The sequence below is a fragment of the Cnephaeus nilssonii genome (assembly GCF_951640355.1).
Source record: "Cnephaeus nilssonii genome assembly, chromosome: 13".
NCBI lineage: Eukaryota > Metazoa > Chordata > Mammalia > Chiroptera > Vespertilionidae > Cnephaeus > Cnephaeus nilssonii.
In genome coordinates this window covers 43,314,815-43,321,734 of record NC_137084.1, presented here as the reverse complement: position 1 = coordinate 43,321,734, position 6,920 = coordinate 43,314,815, and the positions used below count along the sequence as shown (strand labels likewise).

At 43.7% G+C, this 6,920-nt stretch overlaps 1 long non-coding RNA gene across 1 annotated transcript; it reads left to right on the top strand.

Annotated features, from left to right (window-relative positions):
• The first annotated feature begins 619 nt into the window (after window positions 1–619).
• LOC307110342 lies at window positions 620–6,920 on the top strand. The gene is made up of 3 exons (XR_013814437.1): window positions 620–727; window positions 2,236–2,444; window positions 5,911–6,920. It is a non-coding gene; the product is annotated as an uncharacterized lncRNA (long non-coding RNA).

Below are 6,920 nucleotides of genomic sequence, written 5' to 3'. Positions count from 1 at the left end.
ACGAGGGATGAGACTGAGGAGCAGCCAGAGCTGTGTGCAGAGCAGTGTGGTGTCACTAAGGCCAAGGGCCCTGGAGGAGGAGGGAGACGCAGAGCTGGGACCAGGAGCCAGGCCTCATCCCGCTGGCCCCAGAAGAGATGAACAGAACCCTCCATTAAACCGTGTCTGGCAGCAAACTTACCTCCTCTTTTCCTCTCCCTTCTCCCCCTCCCCTTCCCTGCCTCTATGACCTCAGAAGCTTTAGCAGCTGGCAGGTGTCCAGTGAGACCAATGGCTGGATGAGCTATGTCTGGCATTTCTAACGACTCCTGAGACTTCCCTGGCCCCTGTCAGCCCCCAGCCTTGATGCGCCTGCAGCCTTCTCGTGAGGCTAGTGCTGCTCTTTCAGCCCCAGCCCCTTCCTGAGGTCCAGGAACCCCATGGCGCTCCCGTTCACCCTGTCAGTCCAGCCCATGTTCCGAATAGGGGTACCACTTCCTGAAAGTTCCCCCTTTCACATTCCCACCACATTCCAACTGCCCAGCCAAGTGTTAACTCACAATTCCTGATCAGGAATTCTGTCTGGCAGTGCTTCCTCGGGCTCTGAATTCCTCCCTGCCTCCACGTACACTGATGGGAGATGTGGGTGCGTCACTGACCATTTCTGGGTCTGTTTCCTCAACTGCAAAATTGGGTTAGCCATCCGGCCCTGCCTCCCTTCCGTGCTGGCTCTGAGTGTTCAGACTTGGTAAGTTCTGCTGTTTATACATGCAATTCTTTCTTTATCTTCTTAGTGAGTCCTGTTCCTCTTTCCGAGCTCTGCTAATAAAACATGCTACCATTTATTTCACATGTGCTCTATGAGCCAGCACTGTGCTAAGTGTTTTGCATATATTATCATGCTTCCTTTGTACATGGAGTCTGAGTAAATACTACGATTATTCCCATTTCACAGATGAGAAAATTGAGGCTCAGAGAGACTGGCTTTAGGTTATACATCTAGGAAGTGTGGTTCAAAACTAGAACTCAGGACTTCTGAGGCAAGATTTAGGCCTTTCTCTTTTCAGCCCAGCTCCTTCCTACCAGAACCATGATCACCAGAGCTGTTCCTACAGGCTCTACAGCAGCGGTTCTCAACCTGTGGGTCGAGACCCACAGGTTGAGAACTGCTAGCAGGGTTGCCTAAGACCATCAGAAAACACAGATATTTACATTGCGATTCCTAACAGTAGCAAAATTACAGTTATGAAGTAGCAATGAAAATAATTTTATGGTTGGGGGTTACCACAACATGAGGAACTGCATTAAAAGGTCGCGGCATTAGAAAGGTTGAGAACCACTGCATTAAAGGGAGCATAGTGCGTGTGGGAAAGGAGGTGACAGTCCCTAGAGGTCTGCTGCTCAAACTACCTCTGGAGCCTCATTGGCCTCTGCAACACTGCCTGCTGCTGGGGGCCCGAGGGGGTGACAAAATCAACAGGTGGAGCCAGAAGCCAAATTTCATGAGAGTTGAGCCTGTGGATCAGGGGACAAATCTTTCACTTGATACCAACAGATTCCTGTGCCTTTTAAGTCAGACTTGTATATCCTGACATTGTTTGGTTAAATAGTTTACACTTCATAACGAAGAGAGAGTTGATGTTTTCATGCATTTCAGCTCTTTAAAAAATCAACAAATCGATATCCAAAGATTGGAAATGACCTAAATATTTATTCATAGGGAACTGGTGAAATAAATGATGGCTGTAAACAGAGCAAGTAAGCTTTTTGTGTACTAACGTGGAAAGACTTTCAAGAAATCTGCAGAAAAAAGTTACAAGTATGTGTATAAGTATGCAGCCTTTTGTGTATAAAGGAAATAAAAAAAGAATACAAGGCTTTTAGGGCTTCTAGATGCATACAATTATCTGAAAAGATAAAGGAGAAACCATGGATGGTGGTTACTTAATAGAATCAGTGAGAGAGACTCTTGACTGTTTACCTTTTGGTATTTTTTGTTTGTTTGAATGGAGTGAATGCATTATTTAGTTGAAAATTTAATAAAAAAACAAATACATCATTTAAAAAAATCAAGATGTCATCTTTATTGTCCCAAATACGCTGGCTTAATAGTGTCCCATTATTGAGAAAAATTATAAATTTTTTATAAACAAAAATTTATATAGGGATTTGCTGTTTTCTAAGTAGTTTTGCATAAATCAACACATTAATCTTCTTAAGCCTTATATAGAACTGATGATTACTCTCATTTTCCAGAGGAGGAAACTGAGGCTCAGAGAGGTCGATGGTCTTGTCCAAGGTCACCCAATCTATAAGGAAAGAAACTGGAACTGGAGCTCAGAGGGCTGGTGACAGGCACAACAGAAAATGCACAACAAAGACCACGCCTTTGCCTGTCAGATCAGTCACTCATAAACAGGAGAAGAATATTTCTGTCCCCTCCAGTGGTGTGAGGATTAACTGAGGTGACGTATGTAAAATTCTTAACACTGTGCCTAGCAGAGTCAATAATTAAAACCTTTCTTTAACTATTACTTAAATAATGGAGTAAGATGTTCCAATTCAACTGATATTTCTTTTTTTATTTATTATTTCTTGTTTATTGCTACATTTATATAAAAAGTTTGATATATTTGGTAAAAGAAAGTCACAGTGTATATAAAGGAAGTTGTGGGAAGTTAAAAAATACACTGAGTGGCCAGATTATTATGATCTCTGAATGCATAATAATCTGGCCACTCAGTGTATATCCTATATAATAAAAGGTTAATATGCAAATTGTCCCCTCCACCAGGAGTTCAACCAGCATGCAGGCCGGCCAACTGCCCATGTCCCCTCCCCCTGGCCAGGCTGGCTGGACCCCACCCATGCACAAATTCATGCACCGGGCCTCTAGTATATATATATATATATATATATATATATATATATATATATATATATATATATACTAGAGGCCCAGTGCATGATTGAATCATGCACGTGTAGGGTCCCCTACACGCTTTCGCTTTCGATCATGGGGGAGCTGGGTGTCTGTCCGCTGGTGCACCAGGCCTTTCAGAAGCCTCCGGCGCGGCAAAGGCTTCTGAAAGGCCTGGTGCCTGAGCGGACAGGCACCCAGCTCCCCCGCTTTTGATGGTCCGCGGTGGGACGTGAGCTCGCCGCCGCTGGCGACGCCAGCCCAATCGGCCACCCTGGCCACCCCGAGTCCCGCCCCCCCGCGCCTCCTGGCCAATCGCGGGCATAGCGAAGGTACGGTCAATTTGCATATTTGTCTATTATTAGGTAGGATATATATATATATATATATATATATATATATATATCTGCATATATATAGATTATTATGCATTCAGAGATCATAATAATCTGGCCACTCAGTGTATATGGTTTTAGTATTTGGAAAAGCAGTTACTAATTGCTTCTTGGGTTTATTTATCCAGGTGATCAAAATTCTGGGTTTGTCAGAGAGGAAGGGAGAGGGAGAGATAGATAGAAACATCAATGATGAGAGAGAATCACTGATCAGCCGCATCCTGCACACTCCCACTGGGGATTGAGCCCACAACCTGGGCCTGTGCCCTGACTGGGAATGGAACCGTGACTTCCTGGTTCATAGGTCACTGCTCAACCACTGAGCTATGCTGGCCATGCTCAACTGATATTTCTTGAGCTCCTTATATGACTGCTGTATAATTTAAGAAGGGGAGAAGCACTGGAGAATTGAAGGGAATTTAGGAAACAATCTTTGCCCTAACAATATTTATGGTCTTACTGGTGAGAGGAAGTTTAAGGAGACACACCCCTCTTTTCTAGGACCACAGTTTATTATTGTCAGTGTTTATCTGATTTTTCCATGTTAAACCTCACTGTAAAATTAAAAAGCAGCTGAATTGTTTATCCAATTTTATGTGCAGCAGTTTTAAATGATAAATGACAAAATTTGCAGTGAGAACTAAATGTTTTTTTTTTCAGAATATTTGATGCCATTTTAGATAGTGTTGTGTGAAACTTTTTTAAAAATGTCTTTATTGATTAAGGTATTACATATTTGTCCTCATCCCCCCATTCCCATCCCAAATCCCTCCCCACGCATGCCCCCACCCCCCTGTTTTCCGTGACCACTGGTTAGGCTCATATGCATGCACACAAGTCCTTTGATTGATCTCTCCCCCTTATCCCCACCCTCCCCTACCTTCCCTCTGAGGTCCGACAGTCTGATCTATGCTTCCTTTTTGTGTGAAACTTTTATACTACCTGTGCCGCGCCAGCACGGCCAAGGGTGAACCTGAGTGGGGGCGGCTGAAAGGCTTAGAAAAGACAGACAAGAGAATGAAAGCTGGGTCTCGGTGGGACGCTGCTTCCTGAGAGACAGCGCCGCACCCCACAAGCCATGTCTATATTTTATAGCAGATGCCACGAGGCAAAGTAAGGGCATGATCAAGATGTTTACAACATTCTCGTGGGTTTTCAATCCTACTCAACTACATGCACCTGAACTCTATCAAGCCTACATCACTCAGGCACGTGGGGCCACGTGTTCGGACCATAGGTTCAAGCTTACAACTACAGCCTCTGGCTATAATTGTGCTTGGAGGGCTCTGCCCTCCAAGCTGGGACTTGCACGTGGCCACAAGAGGACTGTGCCCTCTCATCAGTCCAAGGCTTGAACCTGTCCAAACACTGTAGCCGCGCCCCACAACTACCCTCCACCCTGAGGTCCTGGGTACATACCTAGTCCTCTAGTCATCCCGTATTAATACTGTTTTGGGTACTAATGGTGATGTTGTCATGTGTTTATCTTCATTATCTGAAGTGTTGTTGTATTGACGTACATAATGCTTACATTTGGCTTTTGGCAATTCGCAGATCAAAAAAATAACAGAATAATGCTGTATTTCACTAAAAATATAAGAAAGAACAGCGTTGTTTTTTATGATTTCATCCCCCCACACAACCTTGAGAGTAAGATGTGATTCACAATTCAAATGAAAAAGCCTTGACGACTTCCTTCTCTCTTGTGGAACGGGCCACAGATGTCCTTACTCAACAGAGAGCTTTGGTGGAAAAACCTTCCCCTGCCACCACGTAAAGATGTGGCTGCCAGAAGCCCTCAGATGTTGCCACTCTTGGAAGTACACAGGAAAGGCCAGAGTAACAAAGGCAAGGGTAGCTAGGATAATGGACCAAGGTCAGGAGGGTTTGCGTCCACCTTGAGCTGCTTAAGGTCAGGTTGGGAGAGAGGCATTTCACCCGAATCCTGCTGCCTCTTCCAGTAACAAAACTGACAAGAAAGAATCCTTCCATAGTTTTTGGTACTTCTGGGTTTAGGTAAGCAAGCTTCAGTATTCAGCTTTTCTCCAGGTGACGTGTAGACTCACTGTATATGTCCAGGATTTGGAAAAGAGCAGGAGACAGAATGCTGCCTGAAAGTAATAAAACGTGTCCAGGTCCCTTGTATAAACAACACTTAGTCAACCCCATCTACAAGGTGCACAGGTGATGAGGAAGCAAGGAACGAGCCAAGATTACCTTTGAGGGAAGTGATGGAAAGAGTCTGAAGAGCCTGGCCAGTGTGACTCAGTGGTTGAGCATCGACCTATGAACTAGGATGTCATAGTTCGATTCCCAGTCAGGGCACATGCCTGGGTTGTGGGCTCGATCCCCAGTAGAGGGCATGCAGGAGGCAGCCAATTGATGATTCTCTCTCATCATTGATGTTTCTATCTCTCTCTCCCTCACCCTTCCTCTCTAAAATCAATAAAAACATATATTTTAACAAGTCTGAAGAAAGACTGAACATTCCTCCATATAGAATGAACACGGGAACAAAATCTCTCCATGGAAAAACATCAGTAGATAAAAATTTGGATCTCCTTACATCATCTCTACTTTCCTGGATTTTAACCAGCACCTTTCTTTTTTTCTCAGGCTTTAAATAGGGGGCACAGCATGGACTCTGCATTGGAATAGAAAACTCACCAGTTCATAGGCCCCGGAGAAGAATGTTTAAGATACATGAATACTACTGACCCAAAGAAAAGAGAAATGGCATTGATGTGAGAGCTACAGAGGCTGAAGACTTTTGATTTGACTTGAGCAGTTTAGATTAAATGAAAGAAATTAAGGCTGGATACTGTGATATTAATGCCTATCCAAATGAAAAGTACCACCTTAGTGACATAGGTGCTGGTGCAAGATGTTTAGAGGACCAGGACGCTATCTTACAGGTAATGACAGAGACACTACCATTTCAGAAGGTTGGCCTAAGCATCTGCCTTGAATGGGCAGTGGCGCCAGCAAATCCCATCACACACACACACACACACACACACACACACACACACACACACCCCTTCAACACCAAACATACCTGTGGCTAGAATAGGGGCATTATAATAAAGCTAACTAAAAGTATCTTCACAGAGTGATGTAATCATAAATTCCTAACCGGGCAGGTCATGGTAGGTAATCATGCCTCAGGCATATTTTATTTCTTTAGTAAAAAATTTGCTTTGCCTTAAGCAAGCCCTGACCATTGTTTTTGTGCATCTAGGTTAACACTCCTTTGAAATTCCTTTTACCCTGGCTGGGTGGCTCAGTTGGTTGGAGTGTTGTCCCAATATGCCAAGGTTGCAGGTTTGGTCTCCAGTCAGGGCACATACAAGAATGCTCTCTCTCTCTCTCTCTCCCACTCTCAAATCAATTTAAAAAAAAAATTCCTCTTTTTTAGACTCCTTGGAAGAGAACCACCCTCAAGAGAGCACATTATGTTAACTGTCCTGTAATCTAATCCCCACCTTGCTTTCTCACCTTCAAATAATCTTCCTTGCGTTTCCTCCTTAATTTCAACTGCATAAAAGAAATTACAAAACTGTCATTCTTGATTTGAGATCTTGCTTCCCAGCATTATTATCAGTTTGGTTCAAATAAACATAAAA